General features: G+C 39.4%; 1 protein-coding gene and 1 pseudogene across 4 annotated transcripts in view; both read right to left on the bottom strand.

Annotated features, from left to right (window-relative positions):
- Positions 1–22,931, bottom strand: part of ELOVL7 (ELOVL fatty acid elongase 7) — a 98,193-nt gene that overhangs the window by 58,539 nt on the left and 16,723 nt on the right. The window lies entirely within an intron of this gene.
- LOC111541670 lies at positions 1,967–3,445 on the bottom strand (annotated as a pseudogene).

Genomic DNA, 22,931 nt, shown 5'->3' with positions numbered 1-22,931 from the left:
TCATCTCAAAAGAAAAAAAAAAAGCTTCTACAGAGAATTCATGTTAGAAACATTATTTTATTCAAAACTGAAGATAGATTAGCCCATTACCTATACGTGATTATTCAGTGGAATCAATAATTACTAAAATATACAAATATGCAATCCTACAGCACATTATATGTAACCAGAACTGATATTCCACTCTTGTGCTTTTGGACAGGCAGGACAGTTTTTCAGGGCTGGCCTCTGATCTGATTCACTGGACATCCACACCACACTAGTTTATTAATATTTTGGTTCTAACTCCTGCACATATCTCTATATTTGGGAGTCATTATACTGCATTTCATTTGCAGATATGTTTCACCTCACCTAGAATTTTGTAAGTTCTTGTAGGGTAGGATGGAAGGGTTTCTTAAGCAAATTTGTATTGTGTACAGTACTGACCCGGGGAGGTGAGTCAAGGACTAAATATCCATGGTATTTATCAATCAGTAAAGAAATTCTCATAGCTCTACTGGGCAGTAAGGCCCAATTTTGTCAGTTTCAATTTTAACTTAGAAGAATAAGTAAATAAGGTATATTTATCTGTAAATAACTCACATGACAAGGTCAACCTCTCAGCTTTCTGTTATCTAACTGTATTCTATTTGTGCTTCTGCCCTTTACTGAGAGGCTGTATTTGATATTCTCAAAAGATTTTCTTCACTCAGATTCACTGAGATTTCTTCACTTCTCAAAAACTTGAGGAATGCGTTTTCATTAAGGTCAGTTGTACTTTTTTATTAAAAAGAACTTTGTGAATTAGCTGCATTTTATTCATTTGAACTATGATCATTCATACCTAGAAGGAAAAAATAGTATATTGTATGTGTGTGTATATGCACATACTATATATATATATGTATATATATATATAGTACTATATATAGTATAGAAGACAGTATAGTCATTAGCATACTGGGCATTCTAAGTGTTTCTCTTTATTGGCTTCAGTGTCTTTCTCAAGTAGTCCATCTGACTTATTTTCTGATAAGTAGCAGGCACCTTCCTCTTTCCCACTACATTTTGTTAGACTAATAAATAATGACATATTCCTGAAAGGGGAAATGGAAAAGGTAAAAATAAAAATAAATAAATAATGATATACCAAGAATAAAAGATTAGAAACTGAAAAACTGGGGCCCGTATAACTCACACAAAGGCCATCAACCTTTGTCTTCATGGATGTATTTTTTTTTCATTTATATCAAGTGACTGGTTTATATTTAGATTATCTCAAGAGGAGGGGAAACAACCATGTATAGGGATTCATAGAAAAATAAACAATCAGCTGAAAAGGTCTAAGAAAATGTTGACTTTGAAAATTTCACTTATTTTCCTTGAAGTTTTCTACCCTTCCCATTGATGATAACCCAAGATCATATAATGGAAAATTTCAAACCAGGGTTAAATTCTAAAGTAAAGCTTCAATTCAAGCCCTTCCCCCACGAGAATTAATTTTCCTGATTTCTCCTTCTCTCACATCTAAGGAGAACATTTTAGGCGATTAAATTCCAGAACTTCAAGGTTCCGTCTGGGTTACCTTTATGTCCTTTTCTTTAGGGAACCACAATTCTACCTATTCTACATTTCCTAGTAGAAGTACTTATCACCAGAGGGCTAGGCAAGGCCACATGTCCCTTAATTAGGAGTACAGAGCTAAAAATCTGGTGTCTGATTATTAAATGTGCACAATATTTGGGTGTAACCGGCATTTTAAAAATTCAGTAATGTCCATTATAAATAACTTACCTGGACAGACTCGATAATAAAAATAACTGGTTAAAATAAAAAGAACCACCTGTTTAATACATAAATATCTTGATAAGAATGAATCATTGTGCCCTGGAAGAGTCTTTTCTCCATACCCCTGCACTTCATACCCCTGCAATGGAGGATTTCTCCCCTCAATCTTTGGTGCTCTCTTTTCTTTCTATTGAGTTAGTTACAAGAACATGGTGACAGGTTTTTCAAGGTACTTTCTAAACTCAGCAAGCCACTGGTCTCCAACTGCTCCATCCACCACCCGGTGATCACAACTGAGTGTAACAGACATCATACTAGCCACATCAAACCCTTTTTCATTATCTGCGGGAACCAGTTTATCCTCTGAAGCACCAATTGCCAAAATACATGCTTGAGGTGGGTTAATAATAGCAGAGAAATTCTTAATTCCAAACATTCCTAAATTGGAGATCGTAAAAGTGCCACCTTGGAATTCGTGTGGCTGTAGTTTACCCTCTCTTGCTTTGGTTGCTAAAGAAACAACATCATTAGTAATGGTTTCCAGCCCTTTTATATGTGCATTAAACACAATAGGTGTGATGAGTCTCGTAGGAGTACTGACTGCAACACTGACATCAACAATGTGATTTTGTCTATAACTGTGTCCATCCAAGAGGAATTTGCTTCGGGAACTTTTAGACATGCCAAAGCTGAAGCTTTTATGATGAAGTCATTGACGGAAATTTTGCTTCTCCCTTCTAAAATCTTATTAAGTTCTTTCTGTACCAATAAAACTTCTCCCATATTTACATCTATAGAAAGGTAATAATGAGGTATGGTTTGCTTTGATTGCATTAATCGTTGTGCAATAACCTGACGAATGTTTCTAACTGGGTATCTGTGAAGACACCTGTAGGAACTGGTGCCATTCCAGGACCTGTGGGAGGCACAACAGCTGCTGGAGCAGGAGCAGCTTTATTAGGCACAAAAGAGTCAATATCCTTCTTGGTGATTCTACCATCTGGTCCTGTACCTTTTACTTGTGTAAGATCAATCCCTTTCTCTACTGCCAACTTCTTTGCAAGAGGGCTAACAAACACCCTTCCCTTTGGTCCAGCAGGAGTAGCTGGGCAGGGTGCTGAAGGTATAGGAGCTAAAGGCTAGGGAGTTGGAGGAACAGTGGCCACCAGGGGTGGGGTAGGTGGTGATGCTTGTGGTTTTAAATCTGTTACTTCAGTTGGCCTATAGTCAGCAAATGCTGATATATCTGCCTCCTTTTCTACAATGATACAGAGTGGGGTTCCTAGAGGGACATCTCTTGTGCCTTCAGGGACCAGGATTTTTGCCAGATAACCTTCTTCCTGTACTTCAAAACCTATAGTGGCTTTGTCAGTCTCTATCTCTGCCAATACGTCTCCTTCACTTAGCTTCTCACCCACTTTTTTTTCCCATCTCTGAACTGTGCTCATGGTCATGGTGGGAGAGAGGGCAGGAAGAAGTACCTGCATGTGAGGGGGATATGAGCTACCAGGAGCCTGAGCAGAAGGTGTAGGTGGCGAAGCAGTGGCAGCAGGGGCTGGTGCTGGGACCGCCTGTGAGGTAGGTGCTCCCGAGGAATCCAATGTATAATTCTTAAAAGCCTCAATATCCTCAGGCTTGCCAACTGTGATACAGATGATCGCTCCAATGGGAACATCCCTGGTACCTTCAGCAACAAGTATCTTTGCCATAGAACACTCCTCCAGGCTCTCAAATCCAACAATGGCTTTATCAGTTTCAACTTCTGCAATTAGGTCACCTTCGTTGATTTTGTCCCCCTCTTTTTTTTCCCAATGGGCTATGGTGCCTGCCTGCATTGTGGGGGAAAGAGAAGGCAATGGAACCTTCTGATGAGGGGGAAGACTGTAACAGCAGCGGCCGGGTGACCCCAAAAGCTGCAGCAGTAAGCGGTTCCACGGCGTGGGCCCCAGAGCTGGGGATCCAGCTGCACAGTAGTCGGATGTATGTTTTTTAAGACATCCATGTTGTACCAATAGCCTTTTTCTTTTTATTGCTGAGTAGTAATTAATGGGTTATGGAGGCAGTGAGTTATTTACCAGGAGAGTGAGTCTGTTATAAAAGCCAGTCTAGCCAACTCTCATGAGCCCCCTCACCCTGTGATGCCCTGCACCATCTCAGGACTTTGTAGAGAGTCCCACCAGCAAGAAGGCCCTCACCAGATGTGGCCCCTTGGCCTTGGACTTCAGCCTCCAGAACTGTAAGAAATAATTTTTTTTCTTATAAATGACCCATTCTTTAGTATTCTCTTATAGCAACATAAAGGGTAAGAGACCTAATCTCAATCTTAATCTAAATTTTAGAAAAAAAACATAAAAGAGAAATATAATTCCAGGTACAGTGGCTCAGACCTTTAATCCTAGCAATTTTGGAGGCCAAGGCAGGAGGATTTCTTGAGACCTGGAGTTTGAAACCAGCCTGGACAACACAGAGAGACCTCATCTCTACAAAATTGTTTTTAAAAAATTAACTGGGCATGATGGCACACACCTGTTGTCCCAGTTACTCAGGAGACCAAGGCAAGAGGATCACTGAAGCCCAGTAGTTGGAGGTTACAGTAAGCAATGACTGTGCCACTGCACTGCAGCCTAGGCAACATAACAAGATCCTATCTCTCAAAATAAATAAATAAATAAATAAATAAATAAATAAATAAATAAATAAATAAATAAATAAATAAAAGAAAAAGAAATATAAAGAATAAAATGCTATCTTGAGAGGAAATGAAACAGTACAATGTTTAACAAAGAGTTTCTTGCTGTTAAGTTTGACAACAGAGAACCAAATTTATTGCTTGGTATATATTTAATTTTCATCAGAAAATGTGTTAGAATAGAAAAAAGTTTTACTGGTTGTGACCTATGTTGTTCAATAACAATAGTGACAAGCCCTCTCTAGGCTGGAGAGGACAAGCTGCAAAATTTAATTGGAAAAAAAAAAAAAGAATAGGCATATGATAATGAAATAAAGGAAAGGGATTGTTCTTCAGTAGATCTGACAGATTGTGATTCAGCACGGCAGGGATTCTGGATCACAGCACCTCTAAAGGGATGCTTGATGGAACGTGTGACTCTTCTCAGATAACCATCTTGCGTGGTTAAAGGTTTCCTCTCTCACTGGAATTATACACAAAGGTTAGGAACTTCCCTCTTGCTAAACCCGAAGGCTTCTCCTAAGTTTTTGTCTTCTCTGATCTGCCTGCAGTCCCTCATTGTGGACCTCTCCTTCCTTCTCACAGCCCTGACCTTGGCTTCCACAGTATAGCATTCATCGCACTGGCCTCAAGCCTTTCCATCATTCAGCTCTTGCTTCTTTTGTTTAGTTGGTTCTTTTCTTCATACCCCTGCACTTGAGGATTTCTCCCCTTAATCTTTGGTGTTCTTTTCTTTCTATCTACTTGCTCCTAAAAAAATGGCAGTGAATCCTAAGTCTACACTCTGAACCCCAACCTTTCATCCATGCCAGAGTCCATTTTTTCCAACTGCCGATAAATATTATAATTTGGATATTCCACCATCACAGGAAGCCTAACTAATCCCAAAAGGAAATCATCTTGCCCAGCTTCTGTCTTCAACCAACAGGTTTCTTTATCCATCACCTTCACAGGTGTTAATGGCTTGACTTTTCTTTTACTCCAAACCATCGGAATCATCTTTGACTGTGCTCTTTCACCTCCAACCTGTGAGCTGTTACAACTCGACTTTTCTCAAGTGAAAATATTCCCCACAATTCTTACTGCTAACAACCAGAACTTCAGTTGACATGTGTATTACTATAACTGGGCCTGGATAACTCTTGCCTCTACTTGTATATCCCTTAAATCTATGCTTAGGGTTAATCTTATTAAGAGAAAAAAAAAAAGTCCTAAAATACCACTTTCATCACCTTTTCCCATTTCCCTATTCTAAATTACATCAAGCCCCAAATTCTCAGCTCCACTATCTGACTCCACTCTTCTCATGCAACACTCCCTACTGCCCTCCGATATAAAAATCTCTATTTCCCTTCAGTAAGTTATTTCTCACCTGCCCCCATTCCTCCCTCCCAATCTCAGGAGTCATCAACTCTTTGTTTTTGTTTCTATATTTTTTTTCTGTTAACAGAAACAGGGATTGTTACTTCAGAGAACACTTGTTAAAAGACTACTAGCCTGGTTGTAGTACAAAAAGGATTTGCAAAGAGGAGAAGCAGGAGCTAAAACTGGACAGGTAGATTGGGGCTGACTAAGAAGGTCCCTAAGGGTAAGTGCATCACAGTCTTTTCTCTTAGACAGTTAGTTCTCAGGCAAAAACACTGAAACAATCATCAAATTATGGTAAAGCCCAGACAAGCAAAACAAAATACGAAGGTCTCCCTTGTGACCACCATGTATGAGGTTTGTAAGAACAAACATTTCCTGCCATGGGAACTTTGCCACTGTCTGCCTCAGATGAAAGCAGTTCCTCTGCTTTCATACATTAACCAAGACGCTCAAAAGCAAGGTGGCAACAAGAACTAACTCAGCTAAGTTACTTCTCTGACAAAGGTCGGAAAGACTTTTCTCAGTTGCCCAAATCAGCCTATGCCAACCTGGAATCCTCATTATCAACATCTTTTGCAATAAGAAAGCTGTCTTGATTAAAGTTTTAAAAATTGGTGGTTCTGAAAAGAATAAAATTTTCATAATGAGTTATTATGAAATCTGTGAAATGGGTCAAAAATGCATAAGCAAGAAGCAGAACCACAGGTGACAATCAGCCTTCTCATCCAGCCTCAGTAGTCATCCTGGAGTATTGCTCAAAAGTCAAAGAGGTGTTAACAGATTCTGTGAGAAGATTGCAGAGTTTTCTTGAAACAAAGGGAGCTGACCCAGCATACCACACGCAGCTATTGGCTATACTGCTTGAGGCAAAGGAGTACAGTGAGTTGCTACCCAAGTTATCCAAGAGAATAACAACAACGCCCACTAACTGAAGGCTCTGGGTCATGTACTGTGCTAGGTATTCCACTGACATTATCACATTCAATCTTCCTAGCAGCTCTATCAGAGAAATGCCATTATCTTTATTTTACAGATAAGGAAACTGAGGCTCAGAGAAGTTAAGGAACTTGCTCCAGATCACATAGTTATTAAGCTGTAGAAGAAGTGTTCAAAGTTCAGGGTTCCAGTCTATGCCCGTCATGATAGCACACAGCTTCCCAGTGTGAAGGGCAGTAAGAACAAGACGGTGAAATGAATTTCGTCAATCAACCAACATTTATTAACAGCACACTAAGCACTATGCTGGGCTTAATTGTGAATGGTAGGCAGAAAATACAGGGCTGAAGACTCACCTCCACCCCATCCCCATTTACTGCTCCTAAAATCCCTATCCCATGAAAAATATCACATGAACTACATTGCAACTAATTGCCAGGAAACTATAAGAGGAACTAACAAAGCATATGAGCTGATAGTCTTAAATTCTAAGCATATACAGAATTTTAAGTGGTGGCCTTTAAACATATGCTACCAAGCTGATATATAATGAACTGAAGTCAAAACTACTATTATACAATAATCAGCCTACATGACTTTTCATAACAAGTATGATTTTAATTGGATTAAGGAATTTTTAGCATGTTTTCCCCCTAAATAACCCACATGAAAATACTTATCATTCTTTAAATGTTTTTGTTCACTTCCTCCTATATGGGAACATAAAACTATGGAAAATACTAGCAAGAATCATACAGCTGGGAAAGAATTTTAGAATTACCTAAATCTAAATAACCTTAATATACACTAAATCTACTACTTACATTCAGGTAATGAAATAAGCAGATGAGTATTTCATTTTCCTTTAGCATCACTCAGAGTGAAATCACAAAAACCTTGCAGAAGTTATCTACCTTTGCTTAACCCTTTCATTAAAAAGTAGGAACTAAAAATGAACATCACATTGGAATGTGATGTTCACATTACATTACGCAAATATACACAATAAAATTTATTTATTTTTTTCGAGACAGAGTCTCGTTCTGTTATCCAGGCTGGAATGCAATGGCACTATCTCAGCTCACTGCAACCTCTGCCTCCCGGGCTCAAGCGATTCTCCTGCCTCAGCTTCCCAAATAGCTGGGATTACAGGTGTGCACCACCATGCCTGGCTAATTTTTGTATTTCTTTTTAGTAGAGACAGGGTGTCACCATGTTGTTTAACATTTATTTTAAAAATAAAATAAAAATGGTGAAAGTCTTTAGGTTTGCTAAAGCAAAGATGGAATAGTAGAGTTACGTGTAGCTCACAAGTTATGGTAGTTTTTATCTGAGGTCAATGGAGTGAAAAGACATCTTGGGCAGATCTGAGGCATGTCCTGGAATGGTATGGAATAACACTAGTAATCAAAAGACCAGAACCTGGGTTTGAGCTCTGCCAACTTGCTCTGTGACTGGATATCAGAGCAACTTTAATCTTTGCATCTCTATTATCTACAAAATGGAGATAATACATGTCGTTTATAAGAGTTTTGGGAAGGGCCGGGTGCGGTGGCTCACCCCTGTAATCCCAGCACTTTGGGAGGCCAAGGCAGGTGAATCACTTGAGGTCAAGAGTTCGAGACCAACCTGGTCAACATGATGAATCCCCGTCTCTACTAAAAATACAAAAATTAGCCGGGCATGGTGGAGGGCCCCTGTAGTTCCGGCTACTCAGGAGGTTGAGGTAGGAGAATTGCCACCAGGATTCGGAGGAGACGGCGGTTGCAGTGAGCCAAGATCACGTCACTGAGCTCCAGCCTGAGCAACAGAGCAAGACTCCATCTCAAAAAAAAAAAAAAAAAAAAAAACAAGAGTATAGGGAGGATTAATTGGTTAACTTTAAGCACTACATAGTCTAAAGACTTCACCTGAATAGATTGGGATCAATAAGACAAGGTGAACTCCTGGAGGGCAAAGAATAAATGTTATTTACCTATACCCCACCACAACCCACAAGACCACATAGTTCTAGCCAAATAGGCCAAATTACACTATAAACGGATTTTTGAAACAACATCAGCACTGGTTATTTCAACATGGGGCTCTTGAAAAAATGTACAATGATAATGCCATGGCAAATTCTCTTCCAGTTGATATTTTAAATATTTAAGAAATTAACCAGTAGACGCAGGAATTAGTTGACGATAGATACACATGCATTTTAAATTATTGGGGAAAATACAGATGATTCAACAAATTATGTGAGGATCAATGGGTAGCCAATTGGAAAAGAATAAATTGAAATCCATATCTCATATTAAAACAAATTTCAGATAAATAAAACATTCAAATGTAAAAATGAAATTATAAAAATACCTGGTGTTTGGGGGAAACTGAACGAAAAGTACACAGATCTCTCTGTAGCAATGTTGCAGCTTTTTGTGAATCTATAATTATTTCAAAATTAAAAATTAAACAATTGGTAAACCTGAGATAATTATTTTACAATACTGGAATGAGGCAGGCTTTTCCAACAATGACACAAAACATAGAAGTCACAGATGTAAAGATTAAATATGATCACTTTAAATATTTATACAGTGAAAAGCTTAAGCACACAAAATCAAAAGAGAAATCAAACTGAAAGAAAAATGTATCTCATGTTCCAAAACATTACTTTCTCTGATATATAAAGGCTTTCAACAAATTAAAAAAAAAAAAACTCAACATGTCTCAGGAGAGAAATGAAAAAAAAGACACAAAAAACAGAGGGCTCACAGAAAAGGAAATACAAATAGCTTTAAAACGTATTCAAAAAGATGCCCAATGTTACTCAACAATGTGACAAGTGCAAATTTAAATTAGAGTGAAATATCATTTTTACTTATCAGACTGGCCAAGACCATAAAGTCTGATAACACACTTTGTTAGTCAAGGTGTGGAGAAACAGGCACTCTCATACATTGCTGATAGGAATGTGAACTGGTACAACCTCTATGGGAGTGATTTGGCAATATCAACTATAAAACAAATGGTATGTGTGTATGTGTGTGTATATGTATATGTATATATACGGTGTGTGTATATATATGGTGTGTGTATACATATGGTGTGTGTATATATACACACCATATATGCACACCATATGTATATACCATATATACACACACAACATATATATACCATATATACACCCCATATATATACACACACATATATACTTATACTTGCATGAAAGATAAACACAGGAGATTTTTTATTGTAGCAATCTTTTTTTTTCATCATTCTATGTGTGTTTTAATAAGTAGTGATGCTGCCATTATAGGAATCCATTATTAATCTAATTTTCTAATGGAGGAAGAGAGAAAAGATAATTACCACTTTCTGTGGAATACACAACTTAGGACCAAATAATAGCAATCTAGGAAATAGTAAAGATTTTTGGTTTATATTTCATGGATAGTGCTGCTGTTCCAACCTTATAAAGTAAAGCTGTCTGCTTCCCAAATTCCAAAAATTAAAATACTCCCCCGCCTCACCCTACCAACCAGTGCCCTTTGGTTTTTGTTTTAGAACAAGGGTTAAATGGTTTCTGATCATGGATGCACCATTTTGATTTTGTGACCTTTCACACACAGAAATCATACCAAATGGCCAGACACTTATTTTACAGAACAGTTTAAATATTACACATTGGCCAAATCAACTTATTCCACCCATCCTGGTGGAGGGGGAGAAAAAACCCATACCTATAAAACTACTTCACTTGACAGGATGTGTCTACCAACAATAAGTAGCTTAAACAACTTTCACCAATTAAGATGTCTAGTTTAGATTTTAAAATGGGAAAGTCACACATTTAAAAAGTAAATATAGTTGAAAATGTAAATCAGTTATAATCTGAACCTAATGAACCATGCAAGGAGCAAGGGTTAATAAACCAATGTGCTTTGAATTTGTTCAAGTACTGATATTTCTGTATATAAAGATTTAGCATATATATATAACAGCTATCATGAGAAGTGAAAAAAGATTTTTCCCCAAAAATGAAAATATTAAAACTAAGTTAAAATACATATAGTTAGTATCCCACACAGCATAAAATTTGACAAATCAAAGTTTAACATGTCCCAGTTGACCATGTGTGAATATGCAAAGCAGGTATTAAAACCAATATGTCCAATATTTAAAACCAGTTTGTAATTGGGGGAACTTTTAAATCCTTAATTAAAAAACACAAATGAAGTGAAAGCTTTAAACCGGTACACACTGTTCACACCTATATTTCAAGGTTGGAAATGCATATTTGCAAGGAGCAATACAAAAGTATTCATGAAGAATGCATAATCTCTGAAAATTATGAAAACATCCCTGCTACCAGTACATTTCTAAATACAAAACTGACTACCATATTTGTTACTTCTGTGTAGCGAGAGAAGTTCATTTTTAAAACAGATAAAATTCAGTCTTTAGGTGTGAATGGTATGAATGACATTTTTTTTTTTTTTTTTTTTAATTTCTTAGTCGTTTGGAATCCTTAAGCATGCAAAAGCTTTGAACAGAAGGGTTCACAAAGGAACCAGGGTTGTCTTATGGCATCCAGTTAAGCCAGAGCTGGGAATGCCTCTGGGTCATCCACATCAGGAGCAGAAGCACTTGACTTGTCGGTCCTGCTGCCACGGTTTGGGCACCCACCACGCCACGCCCACGTCCAAAAAGATTTATTGTAGCAATCTTTTAATAGCAAAAGAAGTGGAAACAATCCAAATGTCCACCAATATGAGACTTGTTTTAAAAAACTGGTATATTTGAACAAGGGAATACTATGCCATAAAAAAAGAATAAAGTTATAAAAAGGGCCAGGTGTGATGGTTCACATCTGGAATCCCAGCACTTTGGGAGGCTGAGGCAGGTGGATCACTTGAGGTCAGGAGTTCGAGAACAGCCTGGCCAACATGATGAAACCCCGTCTGTACTAAAAATACAAAAATTAGCTGGGCGTGGTGGTGGGCACCTGTAATCCCAGCTACTCTGGAGGCTGAGGCAGTAGAATTGCTTGAACCTAGGAGGCAGAGTTTGAAGTGAGCCAAGATCACACTACTGCGCTCTAGACTGGGCAATAGAGTGAGGCTCCATCTCAAAAAAAAAAAAAAAAAAGGTTATTAAAAGAATAAAGGAATGAAATAGCTTTACCTATGCTGCTATGGAATAATCACTAAAATATATAATTAATGCCAGACACAAGACAAATACTTCCTTGTATGTGCACAGACCTCTGGAAAGAGTAATAAGCAACTGTAACACTGGTTACTTGAATAAAGTTAAAAATGAAAGCAACAATAAGATATATGTAGTAATGGTTCCTAAATTTTATGGCCATACATAGAAGGAAGTAAACTAAACAGTAATTATAATAATTACTCACATTTACTGAGAACTTGGTACAGGGCTTGAAGCTATAGCATGCTAAAAACAGATAATTCACTACACAGAGAAGAAAACATCAACATAAGACAAACTTATCAGTAGACGGCATAGATTTAAGAAAATTTGGGGCTAGGCATGGTGGCTCATGCTTCTAAACCTAGCACTTCGGGAGGCTGAGGTGGGTGTATCACGAGGTCAGGAGTTCGAGACCAGCCTGGGCAACATGGTGAAACCCCATCTCTGCTAAAAATCCAAAAAAATTAGCTAGGCATGGTGGCAGGCACATGTAATCCCAGCTACTAGGGAGGCTGAGACAGGAGAATTGTTTGAACCTGGGAGGCGGAGGTTACAGTGGGCTGAGATACTGCGCCACCGCACTTCGGCCTGGGCAACAGGGTGAGACTCCATCTCAAAATTTAAAAAATAAAGAAGGGGAGGGGAGAGAGAGAGAGAGAGAGAGAAAGAGAGAGAGAAAGAAAGAAAGAGAAAGAAAGAAAAGAAAACTTGATATAGACCTCAATATACTAAAAACGAACTGACAGAAATCAGGTGTTATCTTTGTATCTCACTTTCTTCCTCATTTCTCAACCTAGCATAGACTCTTTTTAAAAAGCAGCTACTCAAATGTTTATGAATTAATGAATGAATGACTACTAGTTGAATAGATGGGATAGATGGAATAGATGGATAGACAGATGGATGAGATGGACAATGTACTGATAGAAGAAAGAGTGGAAGGTGAAGGGTCATGATCTATCTCTGTTCCCATTCCCTTCTGACACTGAGCAAATTCAGTCTCCTTTTGCTTCCCTGTACAAATGAGAGGTCCTAGAATGCATAAGTGTTTAAGAACCACGATCACAGGCTGGGAACAGTGGCTCATGCCTGTAATCCCAGCACTTTGGGAGGCTGAGGAGGGTAGATCAACTGAGGTCAGGAGTTTGAGACCAGCCTGACCAACATGGTGAAACTCCGTCTCTACCAAAAATACAAAAATTAGCTGGGTGTGGTGGCTGGCGGGCGCCTATAATCCCAGCTACTCAGAAGGCTGAGGCTCAAGAATCACTTGAACCTAGGAGGTGGAAGTTGCAGTGAGCTGAGATCGAGCCACTGCACTCCAGCTAGGGTGACAGAGTGAGACTCTGTCTCGAAAAAAAAAAAAGAAAAAACCACAATCATAATGCCTACATGACTTGGTGGATAATTACCATTGTAGTAGACAAAATGATGCTCACCCCTCCCCACCAATATGTTCAAAACGGTTTCTACAGATGTAATTGAATTTATAGACCTTAAAATAGAGAGTTACCCTGGATTATCATGGTGGGCCCGATGTAATCAAATGCATCCTTTAAAGTAGAGAACTGTCTCTGGCTGGAAGAAGGATTTGAAGCATGAATATTCAATGCAACTTTGCTGGCTCTGGGATGGACTGGCCCACATTCAAAGACTGGGGAGAGGTTCCTAGGAGATAAGGGTGGCCTCTGACAGACAGCCTGGAAACAGGAACCTCTGTCCTACAGCCACAAAAAAACAGTAAATCCTGCCAACAACCTGAATGAGCTTAGAAATGGATTCCAAGCTCCCACTGGGGCTCCAAAAGGAGCCTCCTAATAAGAGCCCAATTGACCAACACCTTAATTGGGCCGTGAAACACAGAGCAGAAAAACCAGCTGTGCCAACCTGGAATTCTGACCTACAGAACTGAGATAATACATTCATGTTATTTCAATGAACTTAAAAAGTTTGTGGTGGTTTGTTATGGCAGCAATAGAAAACTAATACACTATCTTTTAGTTTAGTTTAAGAACCATTTGTTAAGCCTGTTCCACATGTCAGGCCCTGTGCCCCATGTCTGGGATAGAAAAATGGGTGCACATTCTCAAGGAGCTCACAAGTACTTCAGCCCAATGGACAATTCTATGCAAGAAGTTAGCACAAAGCATTACAGGAGCACAGAGAGGCACCTAACTGGTATGACATCTTTAGATTTATGACTTCTCACTTCTCCAATACCCTCCCCTTCTATTATGCATTCTCTCAATGAGTTGGACCATGAACCTTATCACAAATTAGAAACTGTGAGCCATCCTTAAACTTCACTGATCCCTTAAGACCTGTGGCGTATACCACCTTTATGATATTTCTCCTAAAAGTCCCTTTCCCTTTCCTTCAACCCCACTTCCTCCCCTCAACCCTTGACTGCTACTTCCTGAGCTTTATCATCTCTTGGCCACACACAGAAGGAAGTGAACTAATAAGTTTGTCTACTGATAAGTCTGTCTTGTGCTGATGTTTTCTTCTCTGCTTAGTGAATTATCTGTTTTTAGTATGCTGTAGCTTTAAGCCCTATACCAAGTTCTTAGTAAATTTGAGTAATAATTATAATTACTGCCTAGTTCACTTCATTCTTTGTGTGGCCAAGATTAGTGAAATCACCTTTCAACTAACTTTCGTAAATGAACAGCCATCCATTGTACACAAGGCCACCAGAGTCATCTTCCCAAGGATTAAAGCAATCACACCATGCTCTACTTCAAAATCCTTCAAAGACTGCCTAAAGTTACTAAAAAGTCTAACTCTTTGGTGACGCTTAGCACCCTTCTAATCTCTAGTAGAGAAAAACTGTCCCTGCTGGACTTATAACCCCAATGCCTAGGCAGGGTCTGGCACATGGTTGATTCCCAAAAAGTATTCGCTGAATGAATGATCTCAACCCCACGTGACTCTCTAGCCTCATCTCTTGCCTTACAGCAACCTTTTCTACAATGTCCCCTCTATCCTCCAACTCAGCAGGCCTAAGTGCTCCTCCTTCCCCCTCTATCTATGCTCCAGTTCCTGTTCATGACTGAAAATCCTTGTTCGGCTGGCTGGGAAGCCTAGCTCACTTTTTACAATTCTGCCTTCCTCTAACATGCTTTCTGTTCTCCTTACAGCTAAACCACCCAGGCAAACTGTCCAGTCTCTTCTGAGCCCCTGACATAAGCTGTCCCCTCTTCTACCATGGCACCTATAGCAAATATCTAGGACAGTGGCCTGTGACCAGTACTGATGTACAAATTGTTTGTTACTAGACTAGTACCAGCTAAGTCCAGAAATCAAGTGTAAGCATTTAGAAATGTTTATAGCAATTTGACATTGCTGTGACATCCAAGGATGTGATTCCTGTTGAACAAGACATAGACCAGTTCAAATGTTGCTGAATTTGTGAGGTGAGTCACATGTGGTGCAACCTGCATATTTATTATGTGCAATAGGACCATTGACTGATCCATGATAGGGAAAAAAAAAAAACAAATTAAAAACCCAGTTGGTCTATCACCACAGATAGTTTGAGAAGCACTTCTCTAATGCCTTCAAGGTGTGTTCTTACCTTCCTCCTTTGGGGAATGTTGTTTGCTGCCTGGGACAATGCAAGTGTCTAATAAATATCAGTGAATAAATAAATGAAGATGTGAATAATAAGAAGGATTTGTGAAAGATGTGAGACTGAGCTATTTCTTGGTGAAGAGTAGGAATTGGGTAGTTTGGGGTGGTAGGATGGGCAAATGCACTGAGAAAGGAGTGCAAATGAGGAAGAGTGTGAAAGACATTGCATAGGCAATAGGAAGTGCTGAAAAGGTGAAATATTATTCAGAAGTTCAATATGTAAAAGAGCTCAACCACACAGGTCACCAGAGTGCTACCCACTGACAACCCCAAGCCTGTACCAGAAGAATCCCCTGAGTGCAAGCTTTAGCTATAGGCAAATCAGCTATGCAAAGGATGAATGTGAGGGGTGAGCCTAAGAGCAAGGAGATTGAGTGGGGTTTCATTCCAATCATCCCAGTGACAAATCCTTACAGGCCTGAACAAGGGCAGAGATAGTTTGGTGAAGTAAATCCCAATGTGACAAGCCCAGGGGACATTCAGGTGGAGATGTTTAGCAGACACTTGGGAGGAAGGTCAAGGCTAAGGATACAGCTTTTGGAACTTCACATCTAGATGGTGATTAAAACCACAGTAATAGACACATGAGAACACTAGTGGTCTAAAGAAAAATGCCTGGAGAATACCATCATTTAAAGGGTGGGCCAGAAGATGGAATCTCACAAAGAAGACAAAAAAGAAAGAGTCAAAAAGACATGAGGAGAACTCAGTACACGCAGAATCACGAAAACAAAAGTGGGAAAAATTCTGAAGAGGGAGGCAGGGACGAACAGGGTCAAATGCACCAGAAAGGTTCAGTGCATAGAGTTGAATGGTCTTCAGCAAATTCGCCAATATTCTAAATTTACTTTTTTATAGTCTGGCCCTCTCTGCCCCCAAGAATGTGCTATAATATAAGCTACTTGGGGGCAGGGATCTTCTTCTGTTTTGTGTACTGCTGCCTCTCTGGCACCTGAAACAGTGCTTGACATGTAAGAGACACCGAAATATTTGTTGAATGAATGGATGGATGAACCTTCTCATAAGCAGTGTATGGGCCTGAGGTTGAGGGAAAGAGCTGTGATTCAGTTATATATTCTGTGACTGGAAGGAAGGGGAAATTAAGCAATGATAAGGCTGAAGCCAAAATGCAAAGGCAGGTGATTAATAGAAGGCATTGAACAGGTCTTGTTCAAGAAGCCTGGCGGTGACGGCTAGAAGAGAAGGAGAGGCAAAATCAAGTTTTATTAGTCTTAAGCTGATAACAGCTTGAGTATTTTTGCAGTCAGGGGATGAAAGAATACAGAGAAACAAGAAAGAACAACCAATGAAGGTCTAGAGGAGAAAATGAGAGGGGATGGACAGAAGCCCTGCAAGGCAGCATTCTCTCCACTGGAACAAGGGTGATACTCCTCCAAGAAGGAAAACAGCAAAGAAGAATGTGAAATAGATGAGTTAGTAAAGGGGAGGAAGCCTTCTGCAGGGCCTAAGTCTGGATTAGGGCCCTTCCTACATGTGCCCATAGCACTTACCATGTCCAGTAATTGCCTAATTAACCTGCCTGGATGCAGGGCTAGACCATAAGCACCAGGAAGGCATGGACGATACCTGTCCCATTTACCACTCTATGCTCAATGCCTACCACAGTGCCTGGCTTATCTAGGCCCTATTTAAATGTATAGTTGACTAAATGGAGACTAAAAATTAAAGAGGATTCACCAACAGATGCTTCAATTTTTCTAGCAAGTAGGAGGAGGGATCAATTGCCAACGGTTTATAAAACGGAGTTAGGTAGACGGTTTTTTAGAGATTAGTGAAAGAATAGAATAGCTTTTCAGGGAAATGGAAACTGAAAATCCTTCCAGAACAAGTTTAAAGTAGTGGTTCTCAATCTTAGTTGCACATTAGAATCACCTAAAGAACATGAAGAACTACTGATGCTTGGGTCCTGCCTCCAAATTTCAGATTTAACTGGCCTCCGTAGCCTGGGTCCCAGGATTTTTTTAAGCTCCCAGATGACTCTAGTATGCAGCCAAGATTGAGAGTCACTGAGTGAAATACTTAAGTAATGCTGGTCAGGATTGAGACAAGACTGGAAACCACAAACTGATCCATTTACCATTTTACCCAGTTTTCCACCATACTGTTCAGCTGCCTGGGTATCCATGCAGAGGATGACTGTAGGATTAATTTGGAATTAGATAAATATGGAGGTAGGATAAATAAAAAATTAAGAGACCAAAGGAAAATTATAGTCTCTGTAAGAGTGAAGAGAGGAAGGTATAAGCGAGTTGAGCAGCCAGAGACTGTGGCTTCAAAATGAGATAGTGGAGTTAATTATATCTTCTTGGCATATTTCTAGGTGATAAGGCTCAGAGATTGGTCATGAAGGCAGGTGGTTACAGTGCTGTAAAGGTTATCACAGTTGAGTCAGACAAGGAACTTTAAGGCCGCTCACAAGTTGGCATTTGAAGGGACTTGGAAGTCTCCCAGAGCAACAGCAGGAGTGAGGATGGAGAAACGTCAAAGTCCCTAAGACATGTGGGATTAAAGTGAAGAACAACAGACAAAGAGGACTAAGAAAGGCAGAGGCAACAAAGCCCAAGAGTGAGATGTTCAAAAAAGGAGAGTTTTGTTTCATTTTCCTGTGGAAATGAAAAAGTAACAGATTCAAATGTGGCAATGGATAGATAGGGGAATCCTGGCCAGTCCACCCAGACCTTTAAATATGGAAGAAAGCCTCCATTTCTTTCTACATAAAATTCATGAACAAATCCTGACTACCCCATTTTCTAAATATATTCTAGAATCCAACTACTTTACTTTAACAGTGGCCCAAGCCACTGTTCTGTCTTATCTGGATTGCTGCAGTAGCCTCTTAGCTGGTCTCCCTGACTTCATCTTTGTCCCTCTTTAATGTCTTCCTCACATTAAAAACAACAAAACAAAAACCCAAGTCATGTCCCTTCTCTGTTTAAAATGCACCAATATTTTCCCACCTCACTCACAGTAAAAGTCAAAGTTCTTATAATGAGCTCTATGGCCTTACATGATCTGGGCCCTGACTACCTCTCTGATCTCTGACCTTTCCTTCTTCTCACTTCTTTCTTTTTTTTTTTGAGACCGAGTCTCTCTCTGTCGCCCAGGCTGGAGTGCAGTGGTGCAATCTCGGCTCACTGCAACCTCTGCATCCTGGGTTCAAGTGATTCTCCTGCCTCAGCTTCCCAAGTAGCTGGGACTACAGGCACACACCCAGGCTGGGCTCAACCGCCTGACCTCAGGTGGATCCACCTGCCTCAGTTTCCCAAAGTGCTGGGATTACAGGCGTGCGCCACCATGCCCGGCCTCACTTCTCATACTTAGCTTCAGCCACATTGATCCCCTTGTCCTTCCTTGAACACACCAAGAATGCCCTGCCTCAAGGTATTGGAAACCACTGTCCCCACAACCTGTAGTTCTTTTCCTCCAGATATCTGCCACGGCTCATTCCTTCACTTTCCTCAGATCCCTGCTAAAATGTCACCACCCCATGAACATGCACTTCCCTTACCTTGCTTCACTTTTCTCCATCGTACTTTTCAGTGTTACATATACTTACATGCATTTCACCAATATTCTAAATTAACTTGTTTATGGTCTGGCCCTCTGTGCCCCCAAGAATGTGCTATAATATAAGCTACTTAGGGGCAGGGATCTTCTTCTGTTTTGTGCACTGCTGTCTCTCTGGTACCTGAAACAGTGCTTGACATGTAACAGACACCGAAATACTTGTTGAGTGAATGGATGGATGAACCTTCTCATAAGCAGTGTATGGGCCTGAGGTTGAGGGAAAGAGCTGTGATTCAGTTATATTTGGAAAATGAGGATACAAGAGAGCTGGAACGCAATGGAATACCAGTCTCAAAGAATAAAGGACAGAGCTGAAAGTATAGTTAATAGTAACAGGAGCCAATAGAATATATAGCCAATAGAAAGGCTATAACACCCAGTAAAGGGTTTCTCTTTTAGTCAGTAACCAAAAATTACAAGAATGAGAGGAAGGGTGGGAATCAAAAGCCTTAAATACCTTGCCTTGAGACAATCAAGAATTGGCAGTCATAGGTTCAGTCCAAGTAGGGACAGGAATAGGGCATGGAGCCCCATCAGGGGAAGGAATGCCCAGCAGTGGACAGGCAGGGCACGTGGACTGACGAATCCTATAGAGAGCAAAAAGCATGATGGTCTTTCCTATTACAAATCTGAACATAAGGGAGGTATTACGTACATATACACCAAATAGTATGTATCTATATAATGTACAGGCAAGCCAGAAAGGGAGGAAAAATAAATAGTACTCAAGGAGAGGGGTGATTAAGAAAAGTAACCAACAGTAATATCAAATTAATTCAACCTATTTTGTATTTATGAGTACAGCTCATTTATCCAGTCTCGTCTTGTAATGCAGTGTTTCATAAAAGTATTTTAGATAACTGAAATGCTTATCTCTAGGTATAATCAAAGATACAACTGCCCAGATACACCTGTATCTGTGATTCTCATTCTTTTACTGTAAAACATTTTTTTAAAGATTTCAATCATCTTATAACTGAACTTTTCTGGATGATTCAGGGATACTATTAAGAACAACAGTATCATAGCAGTGTCCTCTGGGACTACCCCTGTTTATGGCTATGGATCTTTGCCCTGCACTAAAAGTTCCAAATTGCAAGGCATTTCTAATGCCCGTGTCTGTTTTTTAACAAATTTCCTGTCCCCTCCCTATCAGTTTGTTAGCCACTGCCCTTCTTACTGTTTGTTACTAGAATTTCTGTGTCTACAAAATCTCACTCATTCTAATTTGTTTTCCCTAATATGCTATGGGATGAGAAATGAGAAAAACAACGATGTTGGAATGTTTAAAATAGTGCTAAATGGGTGGAGATTAAAAACTAGGGGGTTTCCCTCTGAATGGAGCACATATGTACTCAAAAGACTTTGGGACATTGTTTTCTCTGCTTGGGGATAATTTCTCTCCTTACTCATTTCCAGAAACATTTTAGGTACTGAAACTTCATGATAAATGGCCTCTGGGTTAGCAGACTGTATCTGTATCCACACTACTTTCTTCAGTACAGTTACACTGAAACAATTGTTATTAAGATGTCTCAACTTTCTTTAACAAATTAAACATGAACACAGATTTAGGACAACAGAGGATCTTCATTTATTCCATGTCTGCAAAAAACATCTCTAATTGAGAACGAAATTTATAATTTAGTTATTTTAGCTGAAGAAAACATTTTCCCAGGGAAAGTGTAGTTACACACCTAAGTTAGTAGACAAATTGATTTAATGCATAATATGTGTATACATTTGCAATACAATATTGCTAAAAATATCATTACTTGATTTTTAGGTTACATAATTTTGATATTAAGGAAAAGATGCCAGAAACAACTTAGACTAATATTTCCTTCCACAATCTATCTGGATAATATATATATAGTTTAATTCAATATTACCTCAGTGTAGGTTCCTCCAACTATGGCCCTTTCAAACAGCAGCTGAACATCAACAAACAGAAACTGTAGACAATGCGAAATTAAAACAATGACTACTCTATAAAAAGCTGTCATGTCAAATATTTACAAATATCTTTCTAGGTAAACACAGAAAAACATTTTCTTTCTAGACAATTTTATACAAGGTACTCAAATACCATGGGTTTTCTTTCTAGTTAGTTGGGAGTAGGAGAGAAATCCTGGTTATTCTGGCTGGCTTTATCTACTATAATGAGATTTCATACACTTGATGTTTGAAATAGCCCAATAATTTCTAAACCTTTAAATGCCCCATCTGAAAGAATTGCCCAGAAGAGTGAAAAGTCACAAATTCTACAAATGAGCATGTAATTTATTAACTTAACCTGCAACGATTAATAGGGAATAGAAATAAAGGAATTTTCATGATCACAACCAACACATGCCCTTGACCTAGTTTCCCTAGGTGACCAGTTTTGGCACCACAACCCACCTGCGTTACAGACCCAACCTTGGCCTCCTATACTTCCTGCACAGCCAGACTCTCCCCTTCTTCACCTTTCTTTCATTCTTTCTGCCCTTCTCACTCCTTTCCATCCACAGAGGCACAACCCCGTCTAGGCTTTGTGCTGGACCAAGTCCTCAATTTCCTCCATTTTACACCCCTAGATCCCTCTCCCCTAACAGTGTGTCAAGGCAGCAATCTGAATCCCCAGCTCAAAGCACCTCTCACCAGGTCCTTTGTCTTTTCAGAACCCTCTAGCAATTTGTTAGTGAAGTCTGGAACCAAGCTGGAATTCCTGCTCATGGGCTTCATCAACCGGACCCCTTTTACCCTTCACCTTCACCTTGCACTCTAATTCCTGATAAACTAATCTTTCAGCCAAGTAAACTTTTTTGCTGTTCCCTGCATTTTCTCTGTTACACCCTCATATGGTAAAAATTATAACAGGAATAAATTATGCAGAGACTTTGAAGATTTAGCACTTTTCATTAAAAATTAACATATATCGGCCGGGTGCGGTGGCTCAATCCTGTAATCCCAGCACTTTGGGAGGCCGAGGCGGGCGGATCACGAGGTCAGGAGATCGAGACCATCCTGGCTAACAGGGTGAAACCCCGTCTCTACTAACAAATACAAAAAACTGGTGGGGCGAGGTGGCGGGCGCCTGTAGTCCCAGCTACTCGGGAGGCTGAGGCAGGAGAATGGCATGAACCCGGGAGGCAGAGCTTGCAGTGAGCTGAGATCGCACCACTGCACTCCAGCCTGGGCCACAGACCACAGAGCGAGACTCTATCCCCCCCCAAAAAAAAAAAAAAAATTAACATATATCTTTAAGAGCACAAAAATTATTTCTACTGAAATTCTAAGAATGGATTTGTTCTGCTTTATTAATTTAACAAAGCATATGCCTAATATCTGATTTTTACTTTACTTCAGGTATTTATAGCTTTAGAAAAATATATTAACTGTATCATAGTATGGAAACCTATGGAAACATGTCAAAATGCTGACTTTTATCCATCCAGTTCATACTATTTCCCTGTGCTAATCCCAAAAATGCATAAGAGATTTTTTAAAAAATCATTAGGCATAGGTGAACATTGCATTTTGAATTTAAACCATGACAATAAAGAAATAGCAAAGTTATTAAAATATAAAATGACACATAGTTTACTAATGTATTAATAGTTATCTACATGCAGTAAGCACAGCTAAATAAATTACTCCTATTGTTTTAAAACTTTTCTTGTGATTATTTATACAATTTGCTCCTTAGACTGCATATCATCCTATTACCCAAGAATCTCTCACTACTTTAGTCATAACC

Source organism: Piliocolobus tephrosceles, chromosome 4 (assembly GCF_002776525.5).
Source record: "Piliocolobus tephrosceles isolate RC106 chromosome 4, ASM277652v3, whole genome shotgun sequence".
NCBI lineage: Eukaryota > Metazoa > Chordata > Mammalia > Primates > Cercopithecidae > Piliocolobus > Piliocolobus tephrosceles.
Note: the sequence above shows the minus strand (reverse complement) of the source record. Positions and strands in the feature narration are given on the sequence as shown.